The sequence below is a fragment of the Ptychodera flava genome, chromosome 5, assembly GCF_041260155.1.
Source record: "Ptychodera flava strain L36383 chromosome 5, AS_Pfla_20210202, whole genome shotgun sequence".
NCBI classification, from domain to species: domain Eukaryota; kingdom Metazoa; phylum Hemichordata; class Enteropneusta; family Ptychoderidae; genus Ptychodera; species Ptychodera flava.
Genome location: NC_091932.1, coordinates 37,427,579 through 37,445,146, shown reverse-complemented (window position 1 = coordinate 37,445,146; position 17,568 = coordinate 37,427,579). Strand labels below are relative to the sequence as shown.

General features: G+C 37.7%; 1 protein-coding gene across 1 annotated transcript in view; it reads left to right on the top strand.

Moving 5' to 3' along the window:
- The first annotated feature begins 902 nt into the window (after nt 1-902).
- Nucleotides 903-17,568, top strand: part of LOC139133830 (tripartite motif-containing protein 3-like) — a 46,108-nt gene continuing 29,442 nt past the window's right edge. Inside the window, exon 1 of the mRNA XM_070700594.1 lies at nt 903-1,788. The gene's annotated coding sequence lies outside the window, so the exon portion shown is untranslated. The remainder of the gene's footprint in view (nt 1,789-17,568) is intronic.

Genomic DNA, 17,568 nt, shown 5'->3' with positions numbered 1-17,568 from the left:
TGTTGTCTCAAGGCTACGAAATACTTTAAATACGTTTTCTTTATGCTCATTGGTCATTATATTTTAGAATCCCAGTTACACGATCTATGATAGCAGCGACCATAACGGGTGTATTGTCATGTGTGCGTACCCTAGGTGTACCGTCGTTAACCATAAGTGATCTTGTATTTCTCTCTGTTTCTCACATGACATCAGTTGTCAACTTTTGTCTGCATTGCAGTTTCTTCCTGGCAAGAGGACGTCAAGCAAGCTGCCCTCTTTTGCAAGTGGTTCGATTGAGAGAGAGATACTTTCCTGACATCCCGGTCTTTAGGCCTACTATTGAAGAAACATCAACAGTCTGCAGCCAACTTAAACTCACTGCAGTAAGAATTGTTGTATCTTCTGCGCAGGTGATAGACATTAGACGCTATTGAATTTTATGAAACGAGTACATCAGTGAGTGTTCTTATGAATGTGTCCGTTATCACTTTAGTTTTTATTGCAAATACGTTTGAATAATCACCATACTTTAAATTTGTCGATTAAATTGTTCAAGCCAAGTGTGTTTGTTAAGATTATATCTACTTTCGTCCACTTACTCAACATAATAGCTGCTATTTTCTATCAGCTGGCTGCGTGACTTGTACGGCCAAAAAGGTGATATTTCTGACCTCAGATATCTTTTCGCGATTCACCTTGAGGTCATATCCATGGTGATAATCTGACCCCTGACAAGTCCAAACAGACTACGTAAATATAATGCCGTTTATTTCATTTATTCATGTACCAATAGAAATTGGCCTCTTCACTTTCTATGGTTTATCAGATTATCGTTTGAATAACAGAGTTTGTCATTTTGGCTTTCAATGTAGCTGCTTTTGAAATTTCCCCGGGATCGAGGAGGGCAACACTTGACATATGTTAATTACCACAAGACAATCTCTTTTGACTCCCTACCGTTACACTATCTTCGATGATCTTACAAGCTTATGATTGATGTACCGTGACAGCACATCAGGTGATCGATTCAAGATAGGAGACTATTTTGGACTCATAAACAACGGAGCGTTCGTGCCATTTTTGTGATAGTTCATGACCTAAGGGGGTCGTTTTGCACGCAAGAGGGTGTGCCGTTCCTGCTGGCAAACATTCAGATGTGACATGCTTTTGTACCAGCGGACAACAGTGCTGCCGAGAGGATAACTTCGTTTGATAATATCCGGCATAAATGAATACCGTCATTTGCATACGTCCGTTTATGTGATATCGTTCGCTGATAAACTTAACTTGCGTGATCATGAAAATTGCCTCTTGCTATGGATATTTTGAAATTCAGTTCCCGTTCAAAATGGCCGCCGAACTACAGAATGGACACCGTTGGACTGGTTGGTAATAACTCGAACAATAAGGGTGACAACTGAAACCATGTCCTTTTATCTTTTTGACACCGTGAACACTGTAAGCGTCCGTTATCGAAGTTTCTATAAACATTATAAGGACGATGGAACTAACTTAGAGCTTGATCCACTGAGAGAACTCTATTTAATGCTCGACAAGGCGCTTACAGAAAAGGAAGTGAAGCAAATCAAGGGCTTGCTGATAGGTCGACAGATTGAAAAAGGAATACTCGATGGTCTTCAATCATTTCAGGACATTTGCCTCCACTTAGAGGAAAAAGGGTATATTTCAAAAATAAACTTCAGTTTCTCATCAAGTTGCTGAGTGGGCTCGATAGAGAGAATTTGAAGAGAAAAGTGATTTATTTTCAGGAATGCCAAAGAAATCCCAATGCCGCTCAACACGCAGGTACGTAAACCTTGGCTCGCGTTTTCGTTGTTTTTTCCGTTTCATATTGTCACTGTAATTCCATGCGGAAATCTAACATGAAAACAAAACAATACAAAACAAGAAACTAAATACAGTCGATGTGCTTTGGACAACGTCACGTATCGTTTATTTATGTCAGTTATGCATGGTCTGAATTCGTTCCGAGAGACAGTCTTCTTGAAACTAGTATCCGGTATTTTTCGAAAAGAATGTCTTTAATTGTTTTTAATACAAAATTAGAATTTGTCTGTTCAAAAGCAGCAACCTGAGAGAATAGTGAATATTCAATATTTGGTGGTGGTTCTATGAAACAAAAGGGCCTCTGTTAATCTTTTTGCAGTGTATTTGGAATCCTTTCCAGGCAAAGTATTAGCAAATGGCCATCTCAGAAACAATAGTGCACTTGCGGTGACCTTTAAAAACGACGAAGAGACACATATTTAAAACAGCGATATCTACGGAAAAAAATAAGGGGAGACATATGAAAGTAATTGCCATTTAATAAATACACAGTACATGTAAAATTTTGCCGACCAAATACACGGTTAGCAATACACTGAACAGTAATGATTGGCATTAAACAATAGTTTCGGGCGAGTGCACTTATGACAGTCATGGATTTTAGAGAATAGGAAAAAACATATTTTTGTTGATTTTGTATACTTTTTGTACATTCTATTTTTGTATATTCTTGCGTCATTCTGCCATACTGAAATATTATTAATTTTCAGTGCACAGAATGACGCAAGAATGTTCGTTACAAAGTAAAATAACATTAACCTTTAACAAGGGGTTATTATCATCAAATTTGCACACTTAAACTACATTAAACTACATGAATTCGTGTACTTTGAGAAAATGATTCATTTTACGCCTTCATCATGGAATTATTGTAACACGCCATTTCGCGATTCGCCAGAATACGTGACGAGAAAATAGATACGTCTAGTCCCCACTGACGTCAAAGGGTATTTTTGAAAAGTTGTTTCCCTAGGGAAAAAGTTTTCACTAACTTTAGAAAAGTGCCCGGCCACGTGACCGTAGTGTCATCTGCGGCTTTGCAATAATGGCGGGTGACAAGAACATGATGTGCGTCCGGGACGAGCGACGAGCCTCTAAAACAGATTTTCCAACATTCCAACAGCGTAGGGACTTGAACAGCTCATCGAGAAAAAGTATTTAAGTGCAACTAAGGATGTTGCTGGTATGCTAAGAATATTTTTTGAAAGAAATTGTACCACGTACAACTGAAACCGCTGTGGAAACATCGCCTAGTAAACTTGTAACAATGGATTGCTGCGGGGCAAAATATCAAAACACATTAAAACTTTAACACAAAACAATATAAGCATGTGATGTGTTATAAACACCTATAACCTGGTCTTTATTCGAGCTATAGAGCACGTTTATTACCCCTCGTGACCGTGTGTTACCAGAAACACATCGCTTTACCTCTCGGCCTACGGCCTCGGGGAATAGCGATGTGTTTCTGGTAACACACGGCCCTCGGGGTAATAGACGGGCGCTATAGCTCTCATGATCAAGTAATAGGTGTTTACTAGATGCCGGAATGGCTGCCACATGTATGAACGTTTTCGGTTGCGTGAAAGTCAAAGTGAAGAGCCGTGTTAAGGAGCAAGACAAAGCAAATTTCCTTATTAAAGATACTTATTATCTAGAATCAAAATTGCGTTGGCGGCACAGTTGTGACTCATTTGACGGAATATTGAAAAAGAAACTGGCATGAGACGTGACGTAGCAAAGGGCAACGGACACTCTTGCTCTACTAGATTGTCAAACAATCTCTTTTAGTTCAACTTTCGGACTGAAGGAAATACAAATACAAGTTGTTTAAGTAACAAGGAGAAAATAGAGTCGAAAACTGCCAAATGAGATAAATAGCGTTTTCATAAGAATCAAAATATCCGACATAAATTAGAACGTTGATGCACTTGCACTACGTGGAAGATTATAAAATGTACTTATTATTAAAATACCAGGAACTATTTAGTGTCATGCTATGTTACATATTTTTATCAATGGTGTTTAATAAAATGGTTATTCAATTTTGTGCCAGTCTTGGAGTATTTGTGTTTGTGTATGCTCAAAGCCAGAATGAAAAAATCAATTAATATTTATTAGGAGATGACATTGAACAAATCATCAGTGATAAGCATTTACAAGACCATGAAGTTAGTAGATGATACTTATGTTCCCCAGTCATGTTTATTGGGTTCCATGACCTTTACATTCAAAGATAGTCACTCGGAGAATAGTAAAACTGTCAGAAATCAGTACATTGCCTAAAATGTCCCGCGACATCCTATAATCACATGACATGAAGTATAATTTCGTTGAGAGGTAGCTTTACTCTTCAGTATTAGTGACCGGTGTGCACTTGGGACTTCGATGTATTACGCTGCTGCTTATTGTATTTTAGCATACAAACCATCTTCAAGTTGCATTTAATGTTTAAGTTCTAAGAATCAAGATAAATTACTATGATTATGGATAGCCCGCATTACCTTTCACATGTAGTCACTTCTTTACAGGTGCCCGATCACCAAACACAAATACCGATATTTAATAGTGCAGTAAACTATACACCCACCACATCCGACTTCAAGACTTGTCGCAGTGTTTTTCATGCCGTAATACATGTATGTTTCCTTCGATGCGTCTCATTGCTAGGGAATACTGAGCAAGATTTGGTATAGATTAAGTGCCTAGAAACCTGGAAATATCAAAAGTATAACTGTACGTTCGATGAACAGCTTTAACCTTTAGCCGGCCAGGCAGTATTACTTACTAATTTGCCAAGTGAGGAAAAGGCAGTATCGTTGAACCAAAACTGTATTTCTAGTTACAACGCCTTTTACGTCATTGCAGATTTGGTTCGTAAAAAATGCATTTACAGTGTCTATATGTTAAGTCAACACATTGGACATGTGACGCATCGTTGCAACACGTACATTCTGTGTAAAACAGAATATTAAAAAGGAAATATGGTGACCACTGTGAGATCAACACGAGTGGAACTAATTTGGGATAATTGGATCGTGAAGTATAATGCCGATCTATTATGCAAACGTAATCTCATCTGCCTTTCTTTCTACACTAAACAAATGAGTAAATTTGCAAAATTGCAACCATTCAGCTACGGGGCACCACACACTTTTGAGAAATTTGAAAAAAGGAAATACAATTATCCCAAATTAGTTCCAAACGTGTTGATCTTGCTAAAACTTTTATTATGATGATTTGATCCATCATTAAATGTGAATTGTCATAATACCGGTATAGAGGCTTGTACTGCGGCATTTTGTAATACTGACGCATTTTGTAATAACTTACGCAAAATGTAATAAGGGGTATCAGCATTTTGTAATAACTGACGCATTTTGTAATAACGTCTGCAGTATTTTGTAATAAACCAATCTACGCGTTTTGTAACAAGGGTATCAGCATTTTGTAATAAAAAATTGTCTACGCAAAATGTAACAAGGGTATCAGCATTTTGTAATAATTCGCACTTTGTAATAACAGTTAACGCATTTTGTAATAATTTTAAAAACTTTTCCCAGTTTTAAAGCATTAACAGATATTTTATTGACTTTGGAATGGTATTACAAAGTGTGTGTTTACTCGTTAAGTAAGTACAAAAATTGATCGCTCCCTGACTTCCATTTCAAATTAGAATGACTTAATTTTAGATAGCTGTCAATCAGTATTTTTACCAACTTTGGCTTTCCTCGAGTCAACGCCCACAAATAAACGTTAATGGTCAGATCGGAGTCTGTTATTTCCATTATATTACCATCGAACGCAAGGAAACCGTCAAAATTTCCAAAAATTTTAGGAGCGAACGACAACTGGGCCCCAGAAACTGAGCAATACGCGACGCACTGTCACGCGCGCTGTCAAAAATTGGCAAAGCCGGAGATGTTTTCAGAAAAAAGTATTTTAACTTGACCTACAAGTGCTCCATTTTATTTTGTGATTGATTATGAATTACGTTTAAGCTGTATAATTACGATACTTTGAGTCGTTAATCTTATTATTCATATTCACGGGCATGTAATCAAACCATTACTGTGTATTTTTGGTCAGTCACGTGGTTTAGCTCGACCAATCAAAATGCGACGGGCAGGGCATGGTAATATAATAATAACTATTACGAAAATACGCAAAGTAAGCATTCAGACATTAGTGCAACGCATCGCCGGACGCGCTAAACGCGCGCTAATGACTAAATCTATGTGTCGTTATACATTCTTTGCGTTATTTTCATAATAACCTTAACTATACTGAAGTAATCTAAAGTAAACAAAATTAAAACTGAACTAACTAAACTAAACTCAACTAAACTAAACTAAATAGTCAGAATAATCTGATGTTTTAGTGATTTGACTTGTTAGTCCTCGCGGACGAAGTCCGGCGGGGACTCACAGATTGGGTCCCGTCCATCTGTGCGTCCGTCCGTCCGTGCGTCCGTGCGTCCGTTCGTCCGCAGCCGTTTCTCAGACACTGCTGAACAAATTTTGTTCAAACTTGGCACAAAGGCAAAGCACTATGACCTACAGATGCACACCGATTTATTTTTCGATACGATTCAATATGGCCGCAAGGTGGCCATATTTTTGCGATTTTTCATGTCTTTGAGCCATAACTCAAACATCCTTGAACCGATTCTGTTCAAACTTGGCACAAAGGCATAACACTATAGCCTACATATGCATGTAGAATTATATTGCGATACGATCCAATATGGGCGTGAGGCGGCTATTTTGTTGCGATTTTTTCATGTCTTTGAACCATAACTCACACATCCTTGAACCGAATTTGTTCAAACATTGCACATAAGCAAAGCACTATGGCATACATATGCATGTATCAATTAACCTTGCGATAGGAGCCAATATGGCTGCAGAACTGCCATTTTGTTGGAATTTTGCATGTCTTTGAAGCTTAATTCAAAGGTAATTAGCCATTTCTGATCATATAATGAAACAAATTAATGTGCACAAGAATGCAGCCATATCACGTTTAAACAAAATCAGTCCATCGAAGAACAGTGACCTATGTTTATGTTTTAAAGACATAAAAAATCACACCAAAATTGAAATCAAAGGCTGTCTATTGACTATATGGATCATAGCACAAAATTAGTAGACATGCATATGTATGCCATAGTACTTATCTTTGTACCAAGTCTCAACAACATTGGATAAGGAATATTTGCATATGATTAAGCCTCAAAGACATGAAGAAATCCAAAAAATGACCATCTAGCAGCGATATTAGGGAAAAATGACAATCTGGCAACCATATTGGAATATGTCACGAAGTACATTGACATGTACATGTATGCCATAGTGCATGATCTTTGTGCCAAGTTTGGACAAAATCGGTGTAATGACAACAGCATACCCGACCCCATACCATTTCTAAAATTCCACCAAAACATGTGTATAGTATGTGCCATCATGACACTAGAGGCAGTGAGGGCATCGTTATGTGTGATATAATCAAAAGTTCCTTCAATGGTCATTACCGGCAGAGAGGGGTCAATTTTATTGAACGTTCCTCAGATTACTTTATTATGCAAGTCAGAGGCCTGATGCATCCCGCATCAATATCATTCCACAGCTACGTAGACCACAGCTACCTAGACACCAAAGATTATAACAAAATAAACAAGCGGGGACTGTGTAATCAACGATGACTTGTTTAGCTACTAAAGCGGAAGTATATCTGACCTGTTGAGTATGTATGTATGTATGTATGTATGTATGTATGTATGTATGTATGTATGTATGTATGTATGTATGTATGTGTGTGTGTGTGTGTGTGTGTGTGTGTGTGTGTGTGTGTGTGTGTGTGTGTGTGTATGTATGTATGTATGTATGTATGTATGTATCTATGTATGTATGTATCTATGTATGTATGTATGTATGTATGTATCTATGTATGTATGTATGTATGTATGCATTCATCTTCGTGGGTAGGGAGGGAGGAAGGGAGGAAGAGAGGAAAGAGTGCCTGAGTATGCCTGTCTATCTATGTATCTACCTATCTGTCTGTCTGTCTGTCTGTCTGTCTGTCTGTCTATCTTTCTATGGCTGTTATCATTTAATGATAATGGCAGATGGCAGGTATAACCAGTAGGATAGCGAATCAAATTTAGCTTAATCTTAGTATCGCAGGGCAGCTTATCCTAGCTCGTTGGCTAGACAAATTTTACCATAGGGCGATAGCATAGATTCAAAGGATGAAGACAACGGGAAAGAAATAGATCTATGAAAACAAAACCATGGCTCAGTAGATATGAATTGTCACCTTTTACATACAAGGAGAAGTGGCTGGTCTGTCGAGAGAGCTTTATTTTGTACTTGTTTATGGGATGATTAAAATAAATGATCATTCAGTATTTTAATTGACTGCTTCACGTCAGTGTTTATTTCAGTATATTTTGAAAATACCAGCTGTCAGCATTGACATATTAACGTGCCCCTCCAATCTTATTACCGTAAATTATCGACAATCAACTTTAGAGAATCACATACCATACGTATAGAAGTTGCTTAGAATACTGCAATCTTTCGTACGTCATTTTCCACTTTAACCTTTGCACACCAGGCCCTGTGGTGGAGTTGACATTTGGAAGTACCATCTAGCATGACCGTACCTCTAAGTCTTAAAACGGATAAACAAAGACACAAACAAAATCACTATCCCAAAATCATCGTTTCGGACGAAAAAACATCAAAATAAGTGTCTCACCATTCGTAAAATCGTGATATTTAATGTTCAAAGACTGAAATATGCTGAGTTGAATTAGATTCAAACATGGAAGGGAGGAAAAAACTTCGTGACCGAAGAACCAACGTGCGCGATCAAAGTTTCAAAATGGCGTCGCGACAAACTCAACAGCATTCCGAAACATCGAAAGCATAAATTTCGAGTAATGTTAGAATGAAAATCGATTCTAGAAAATAAACTTTTAGGAAGGTATACACCTCGCAAGTCAAAATTTACGGGGAATTTTACGGGTTGATTGGCAATTTTCGTTGTTCAAAAAACGCGTGGCCGACGTATGGTGGCCGCCATCTTGATTTTTAACAACAAATGCATCGTCGAAAACTCGGGCGTTTTCTGCAACAGAACAGAGTAAACGACACAAAAACGCATACTACCAATTTTAAAATCCCCATCGCTGATTGATCACGCCAAATTCGTTTCGATTTATTCTTATTTCTACAAGTAAAAGGGGGGAAAACTTTCGTACTATAAGGTGCCTCTTCCTACCTAGCGAGGTCAAATTTGTTGGGCGAAAATTCGACGGAAAAACACGAAAAATCATAGAAGAAAATCTAAAAAGAATTACTCTCAATAAACACAGTTTCTCAGTTGTAGCAGAAATCCTGGCTATGGTAACAAAGTTACCTGAGGAGCAAAGACATGACAATAAATAAAAATACTCCGCACCGCAAGATGTTGCCAAAGCTACTGATGGCGTCCCAAAGCAAGCATTTACATCCGTAACGCGCTTCGTACCAACGGTAGAGCAATTAACACCTTTAAACAATAGCGCACGTGTCGCGTTTCCAGACCGGTGGGTGGAGGGACGGTGGTTTGTAACATCATTTTTATGAACCCAATAAAAGCTTCGTTCAAATCACTGTGTACACTAATATTACAATCATTTTGCAAAACTCAGAATTTGATTATTCGAGTTTTGCAAACTTCATCCAATATACAAGCAAAAACATAAGATACACAATTTTATTGTAACCAAAAAGCAATATTTATTGTTTTTCTTTTGTAAAAAAAAATAAAAATAATGCAGCAACGCCCTAAAAATCAGACCGAAACCCTCAAAATGTCACAGGGAACCATTTCTGGATAAGGTTGGTGTTGTTGCATGTACATCATTAGTATAATAAAATTAGGTCGTAGTATACAACACTGTCAATGTTGATGATGTCGCTGTCTTTTATCATATTCTGAGCTCTGCATGTCATCTTCAAGCCTTCCTCTTTCCATCCACCAACAGTAATATTGAATAAAAAATGTAGAAAGGTCTGCAGTATATTGTCTTTTCAAAGTACTGTACTGTATGTAAAACCAACAAACACTTTCTCAGTTTGTTTTCTCAATTATAAATCGCATAATCTCATTCTGTCTTCAATTGTATTTTAAATGTCAACTCAGACCCCCTTATATGGCGTTAATATGATAACCTAGCACCGGTAGTGAGATATAATCTCGATATCATTATATGCTATCACATTTTTACGTATTCAGAAACCACAAAGCATTTTAAAATACATACAATATCAGCGGATGTTTATAATTATTACAAAATGCGTTAACTAATGTTACAAAACGCGTTTTATTACAAAACGCTGATACCCTTATTACAAATCGCGTAAACAATAATTTATTACAAAATGCTGATACCCTTATTACAAAATGCGTAGACCATTTTATTACAAAATGCTGATACCCTTATTACATTTTGCGTAAGTTGTTACAAAATGCGTCGTATTACAAAATGCCGCAGTACAAGGCTACTTGATTTTACTGCTCAATACTATCGTTGGTGTTATGTTATCAACGCCCTTCCCCATATGTCGCTAACAAATTCTGAGCGAAATCTGCTAAAGTAGATGTCAAGGTTTTTCCATGCGCTTGAAGTGGATGGCCCCGAACTCAGAAAGCGCGTCTAAAAAGACTTAATTTTTATGAATCTCAAACCCAGTCCGTGTTTTCAGCGCTATGAAGTTGGAGTTGAAAAGTAATATTTGACAAAAGATCATGTTGTCTGTGCAGATTTTCCTTTCCTATACTTTTTTGTAATCTGATCACTGTTAAGATTAAAGATTCGAAACGACAGTAAACATAGGTGGCGCCCTTTGAGCACATCCAGGAACCAGATGCTTCTTACGTGGGCAATAGATGCCAAATCATTGTTATTTTGTTTTGAAGCCTTTGTGAGATAAGAGGCTAGTTGCAATTTGTTTTTTTCTATCTGTACTTGGCGGGTGTTTAAAAAACTACCATTACAATGCCAGGTTTCTGTAGAATTTTTTCGAAGAAGGTGGGTGCACAGGCGCTTGGAGTGTTCAGTGTATTTGACTTTAACGTTCATCAAAATTACAAAGTTCGGAATTTCGTCCGAGTTTAAACTTGAGCTGATAACAAATGGGACTTCAAACTAACATCGTGAGCAAATGCGCTTTTTACCAAGTTCTATATCATGGAAACATTGTTTAAAAAGTAGTGAGTTAATTTGTGCGTTAACTTTTATCTTTATCTCTGAAACTAAGGGCATGAGAGAAGTAAAACAGGCGATACACATTTTAATCACCAGTTCTAGATACGCAGTTCATGTCAGAACACGAGGACTCGAGACTTTGGATACTAGGTGTGTTTGCATATTGTGATATATGTCCAAATGCCAGTTAATCACCATGGATACGACACGAGGGTCATTTATGTAGAGATATCTCGGCTCGCAACCTTATCGATGTTTGGACACAGTGTATACTGACCTGTCGTCACACACAAGCACCAGCAGTGACACAAAGAGATAATATCCCTAGGTGAAGCATATGTAGATGTTACAAAAGGCTTATGCTTGTAATTTTTTCATAAAAAGACACTAGCGATGTCAAGCTAGTAAACTATCAATCGGCTAAAATGCCAAAAGGCTAATAAAGAGATAAAAATATACCTTTATTACCATAGCTCTTTGAACTTGAATGACGCTGCAATCTCATTTGATCACAATTTATCTACCTGTGGAACACTGTAGATGTTTTATACACTCAATGGTGTGTAAATATGTTCGTCATCCAACCCAGATACCGAGTCTTCATCTGTTGAAGATTCTGAATTTTGCAATGCAGTTCGATTTCATCGTAGCAGGTCGATTTCATCGCAACTTATTTGAGCTAACGAGTTATTTTGTAAGTCTGTAACCATTTTCCAAGATGAACCGGGCCAACCAAAATAAATTTAAAACTCATGATCTGGAAGAAAATTGCGAAAATTGTTTTTTTTTTTTCAACAAGTACCAAATTAACTCACATTACAAATGTACGAACGGAAAGGAATCAAATGGCTGAAAGGTTAATCGAACGTTTTGTCTTTTACTTAGCCATATACCCCATAGACGAGCCTCAACGCATGTTTACTTGCCTGGACTTAGACTACATTTAGATAAATTTAAGGATGTACTTGAAAATGATAACTAGTCAGAAGTGAAAGAAAATAGAGATATAAGTTCTCTGCACCACAAACACAGGTCTACACATGGAATAGATGTCGAGATATCAAAGCATACGACAAAGATAATTCGAAAATTTTTAAACAAATTTGACCAATGTGTTCAGGAATTATCTGTTGAAGAGGTATTTTACGCTTATATGATTTTGACAGAAATAACAAATATATTGCTATAATAATGGTGAATAGTATAACAGTAACTTTGTAACTGGAGGAATGTGTGACAACCATTCCCAGGCGTGGCCGATGCACTCTGCACACATGCTTAGTCTTTAGGTAGGTTGGTTTACATTGGATGCGCTGACAGGTAAGAAGTGGTGGTCTCCCTAACCTAAAGTTTTTGGAATTTTGAGTCATCACCTGATTTTTCTTTTTTTTAAAGCGCCACCATGATAGATGATCGATCGAAATGGAGCTCGTTTATGTTTGATACAACAGGCTATTGCTGTAATTTGCACATACATCTAATGAGAGCGAAAGTGTTACTAGCCCTTTTTTGTTTGTTTGTTTTCTTTTATTTTGTATCAATAAATGGACAAAATATGTTGCACAGAGTAAATCGAATATAAAAGGAAGTGGCCTTTCAGTTGTATAAAAATAGCATTAGCAGAAACAAGTCACAACAATGAAAATCATGAATAAGAAATTTAGTGAAAAATGAAAATTTTAAAATATCATATACCTTAAAGCGCAGTGGTCGTCGCGCTGCGCGTGCGTGATTTTTTTGTTGATAAACATACATTTTTGTAAACATAAGTCTTCTCAACTTCAATAGGAGTGAGATGGGAGCAGTCCCCCACTTTGTTAAGGCCATTGTAAGACTCAACATCATGCAATAGTAAAATAATAAGATCGGAAACGAACTTCAGTGGTGTATTTCTATCTATAAACTCGTGTAGAGCTACGAACATTGGGACACTACACTCAGCACATTATGTCGCTGAGTTTACTGCACGCAGACACAGTGGACAAAAAGGTTTGATCGCGCGCGATCACGCTGGTTGTACACAATGCTATGTACAGTACAGTGAAAATACATAACTAAAATGATCAACATTGCCTATATATGTAGACCAGCAACAAGCACAATGCCTAACACAAAAATTACACTCAAGACCATGATCGGCAAGCCAGAGCAGGACACGGGAGATGTTGTTGGGAGACCGTCACCACGTTGACGTACACGGATATAGAGAATCCGGTCCCACAACGTACCGGCCCGCTACGACTTGGCCCACAACCAACTGTTGATCACCATGTCTTACTTCTCCTAGTATTACGTGGTAAGAAATAGTAAAATGACAGGAAACAATAGACAAAACGAGCGGGTTTTTGCGGCATTTGGCAGGAAAATTGCACGGCTACACCGTGCATAGACGTATCGAGAGATCCTGTGCCCCGGTCCTGTGCACGGTCATGGCAGTGATCCAACCGCTAGCTGGTGTAGGCCTACCGGTGCTGGGCAAACTTCGTTGTTGTACCTCCTGATTGCCGGGTAGGTCTGAATCCTCTTTCAAGTGAGATAACCCCCACATAACAAGAAGACCTATGAAAGGTCCTTCTCTTGACTTGATACCTGTGCTCGGAATTCTCGTTTGCACCCCCAAACGGGGTAAACTTTGTAGTTGAGTTGGATTCTCCACAGCCGAGTGTAGCGCGCCATATACCCGGTTTGACACAGACGTTCATACAGACCACGGAACGGAACAGATGCAGAGATGCTTCTTGCTGCAGCGGGCATTGCCCTGCGAGCTGTAGATTTCTGTAGTTTGGGTTGTTGTCTTTGTACTCCTGTCGGGCCTCTTGAAATGAAAGCTCTCGTCCTTGCTGGCGATGTCGAAAACTAGAGCCCGGTCGTTGATAGTCTGTTGGCGTATACATGCGTACATGCGTACGTCTAGCTCTATAGCTCGAGCGATAACAGTAGCCGAGCCCCATTCAACTGATTCAAGAAAATCATGAGCAAATGTGATCTCAATCCAGCGTGCAATTATTGTTCAATATTCAGCAGATATTTAACTTAGATTAATTGACCTTTTATTGCGTGTTACATTTGGTTAGTTGGTATGCTTGTGACAGATCAGCCGCCATTTTAACAAGCGGCAATATCGCAAACATTACAATCAACCCGTAACATGTGCGGCGTTCTTGGATTTGTTTACAACAGAGGGGGACCCCCTCAGGAGGATGCGCAGCGCGACGACCACTGCGCTTTAAAACTTAATCCCAACGGGGACAAAATAATCACAAAATAATTCAAGGATCAGTGTGCGATTAGGTTTGAAGTGGTCAAGCTTCCATCGGTAAGGTCATTGATAAAGGTGTGCAATAATAAACATAATTAACATAATTATCCATATTTTTCATATGAAAATATCTTATAATCGAATTACCTTCACAAATAATACAAAGACTGAACTTCAACCGTGGTCCCTCCACAAGGACCGTGCTTCAACAGACGATTTGCTGTTCTTGGGATATCACGACAATAGACAGAAAAAAAGAAAGACAAACAGACAGACAGACATCGCTTCGAGCTCACATGTTTTAAAAGACTAATACAACCCCCTGGTTTCCACCACCCAATAAAATGAAGGCTCCCTTAAGGGCATTGACGCTTAAAGGAACGGACAACTGACCATGCATTGTTTCTCGTATATAGAATTTTTTGCTGTACTCCTGATATCTCTCTATCATCATCAATTTGTTTAGCCAAAACGACAATGGCGCTTTTTATTCTTCTTCTAGAGAGTTGCATTAATTACAATGAAAATGGTTATAGTGACTGTCAATGATAAGTCACAGGAACGAAATACATAATTAAGTAAACCCTTCAACTAGAGAATAATGCTGTGTGAGCACTGCATTTTACTTACTGTATTTAGCTTAGCTTGATGTTGTAACACAACAACCTACCAAACCGGTGTGAAAGACAAACGCTTAGGTACTCAGTATTGGAGGGAGCATTTCGGATGTTACATGTCTACGGAGTGGCGGACTTTTTTACTGTCTTCAGAAAGCTGGCTGCTTATTGTACATTTGCATATCTTAAGCGGGGCAATGGTTTACCTGATGCGCGTGAAATCATTTCAAGAAACATGGCAATGCTTAACTAGGAATTCATAATTCACATGCACACAGACATGATATATTACTGCGCACGGCAAAAATATTTAATGTGAAGAACCAAACTGTTATTTCGTTTCAATTTTAATTTTTTACAGCATAGACTGGCCTTGCTAAATCTTAATCTAATGCCACTGTGACAAATTCATGATCTGTAGCAACTAAAAAGACAACACTATCAGCGGATAGTAAACATTCCCGGCATGTCTAGAGAACAATTTCAATATTTTTTTGGTTAAAACTACACAAACTGTGAATTTTTACATTTTTTCAGTGTTAATTTTTAATACCTTTAGTAGACCACGGTACCTGTATTTGTTAAGCCCTCTTCAGTAGATCAAAATACCCATAAGCTTGTTCGTAAATGAGGCGTGTCGCTGTGTGGAATGTATTTTATACAGTCGACAGGTCAGACTTGAATTTGACTGTCAACACGTACAAATTCAGTCAATGTTGATAAATTATGAACAAGTTATGTGGATACTGTTGATGAGGTTCTCCTAGAAACCCAGTTACATATACTCAGGAAACCTGATGGAATGTTTTCAAAAGTAACAGTCAGAATGGCTGCTGCATGCTGCTTTCACACTGCAAGCACTCACGAGGGACTTGTGAAAGTGAATTTTAAGCGTTTATATCTCTTATTTCACACGTAGAAAATTTGACAAGATGAGCGTCCGTTCCATTCCTTTAACATATAACGCGCAGGAAATTGCTCATAAGTAAAACGGATATGTTAGGTTAATATTCACAGCATTTTTTAATAGATCTCAAAATGTGTGACGTGTTGCCAAAATTAAGAACAACGGAATAAAAAATGCGCTTTTATGCCCTGTAGTTTCACATCAACAACTATTTAAAATAAAGTTGAAAAATCTAACCCGCTATCAACACATTGCAAGATATTGACAATCAAATTCTCGCTTGGGCTCCAGTGGCATTTTTTGAAAATTTTGCACTTTAGAGTGAACTAGTCAAAGCAACTTACATGCATAAAGGTCAGAAGTATGTCCATTCTTTATTTGTTGCTATTTCTACCTAAGGTGCCCCTAAAGTCTAGCTAAGTCACATATTATCTACTCAATATTGGTAACTTTATGTATTGCAACTTTGCGTTCATGCTTCTAACCTTCAAGAGACACTTGTCGACTGATTGAACCTTTTTAAAAAATTAGTAAATAGATTGAAGCTTTTAAAAAAAATTGTAAATATTGGACGAAGTGTTTGCAAGCATAGTGAACTGATAGAATGTCTTGCATGGCGACAGGAGAAATGCTTGAAGGAAATTCACCACCGGAAATAGTTATTGTCTTGTGCGGGGGAGGACCTACATAATCTTGAAAGCATTGTGGGCAAAATTCGACTTCTTATCACAACAAGCTTAAGAGTTTGAGATAGTGATTATTCTCATAAATACTTTAAACACATGTAATTACTGTCAAAACTATAAAAATTCTTTTCTTCGCGAAACTAGCTAAGCTCATCATTTTTTTTATCTTTATAGGCATTTCTGGCATTAAATTTCTCGATAACCAAATTACTAATTACATTTGCTTTAGTAATCTTTTGTGTTTTACCAGTAGAAATCCACCATATTGCAAATATCGTCAAACGCCCGAGAATTGTATGACACACTTAGGCCATATATGGCAAAATTTTATTTATTGTACGTGACCGTGACTGAGAAATGCAAGCACAGATCATAAAAATCGCGTCGGAGAGACGCTGTTTAATCAACTGCACCATCATCTTGGTGATTTTTGATGGGTTATAAAACGATGAATAAACCATCTGGAACTGTAGAGTCTTCGATCGTCTTCACCTGAAAACTCTTTGTCCCCTCGCTCTTTTCGATACGCCAAAAATGTGACATTTTGTTTTACCACGGCTACAAAATACTTTATAGACACTCCCTTTCTAACCATTTGTCAGGTAACGTTATTAAAATTGATCATGAAGTTACACCAGTTATAATGCCGGCTACCACAAGGAGACCATTTATGCGTAGGTGTTCTATCATTAAGCGCCAAACAGAAAAGATACATGGCTTAGCCGTATTTTTCCTATTTTGTTATATGACAATCATCGTTAATTTTAGCTGCATTATATTGTCCTTTCGACGAAAAGACGTCAAGCAAATTGCCCTTACAAATTTTTCGATTGCCAAAAATGTTCTCATGTCCTTTAATATATGCAAAACGTCACTTGTCGATCACAAACTTGAATAAAAGAAGCTATTGTTCGTCTTCTTCGCCATTTATAATTTTTGTACAGCATGAAGAGCTTTGCAAGTATGAAATGGTTTAATTTATTCATATGTCTCTTCTCTGTAGTTTTCAA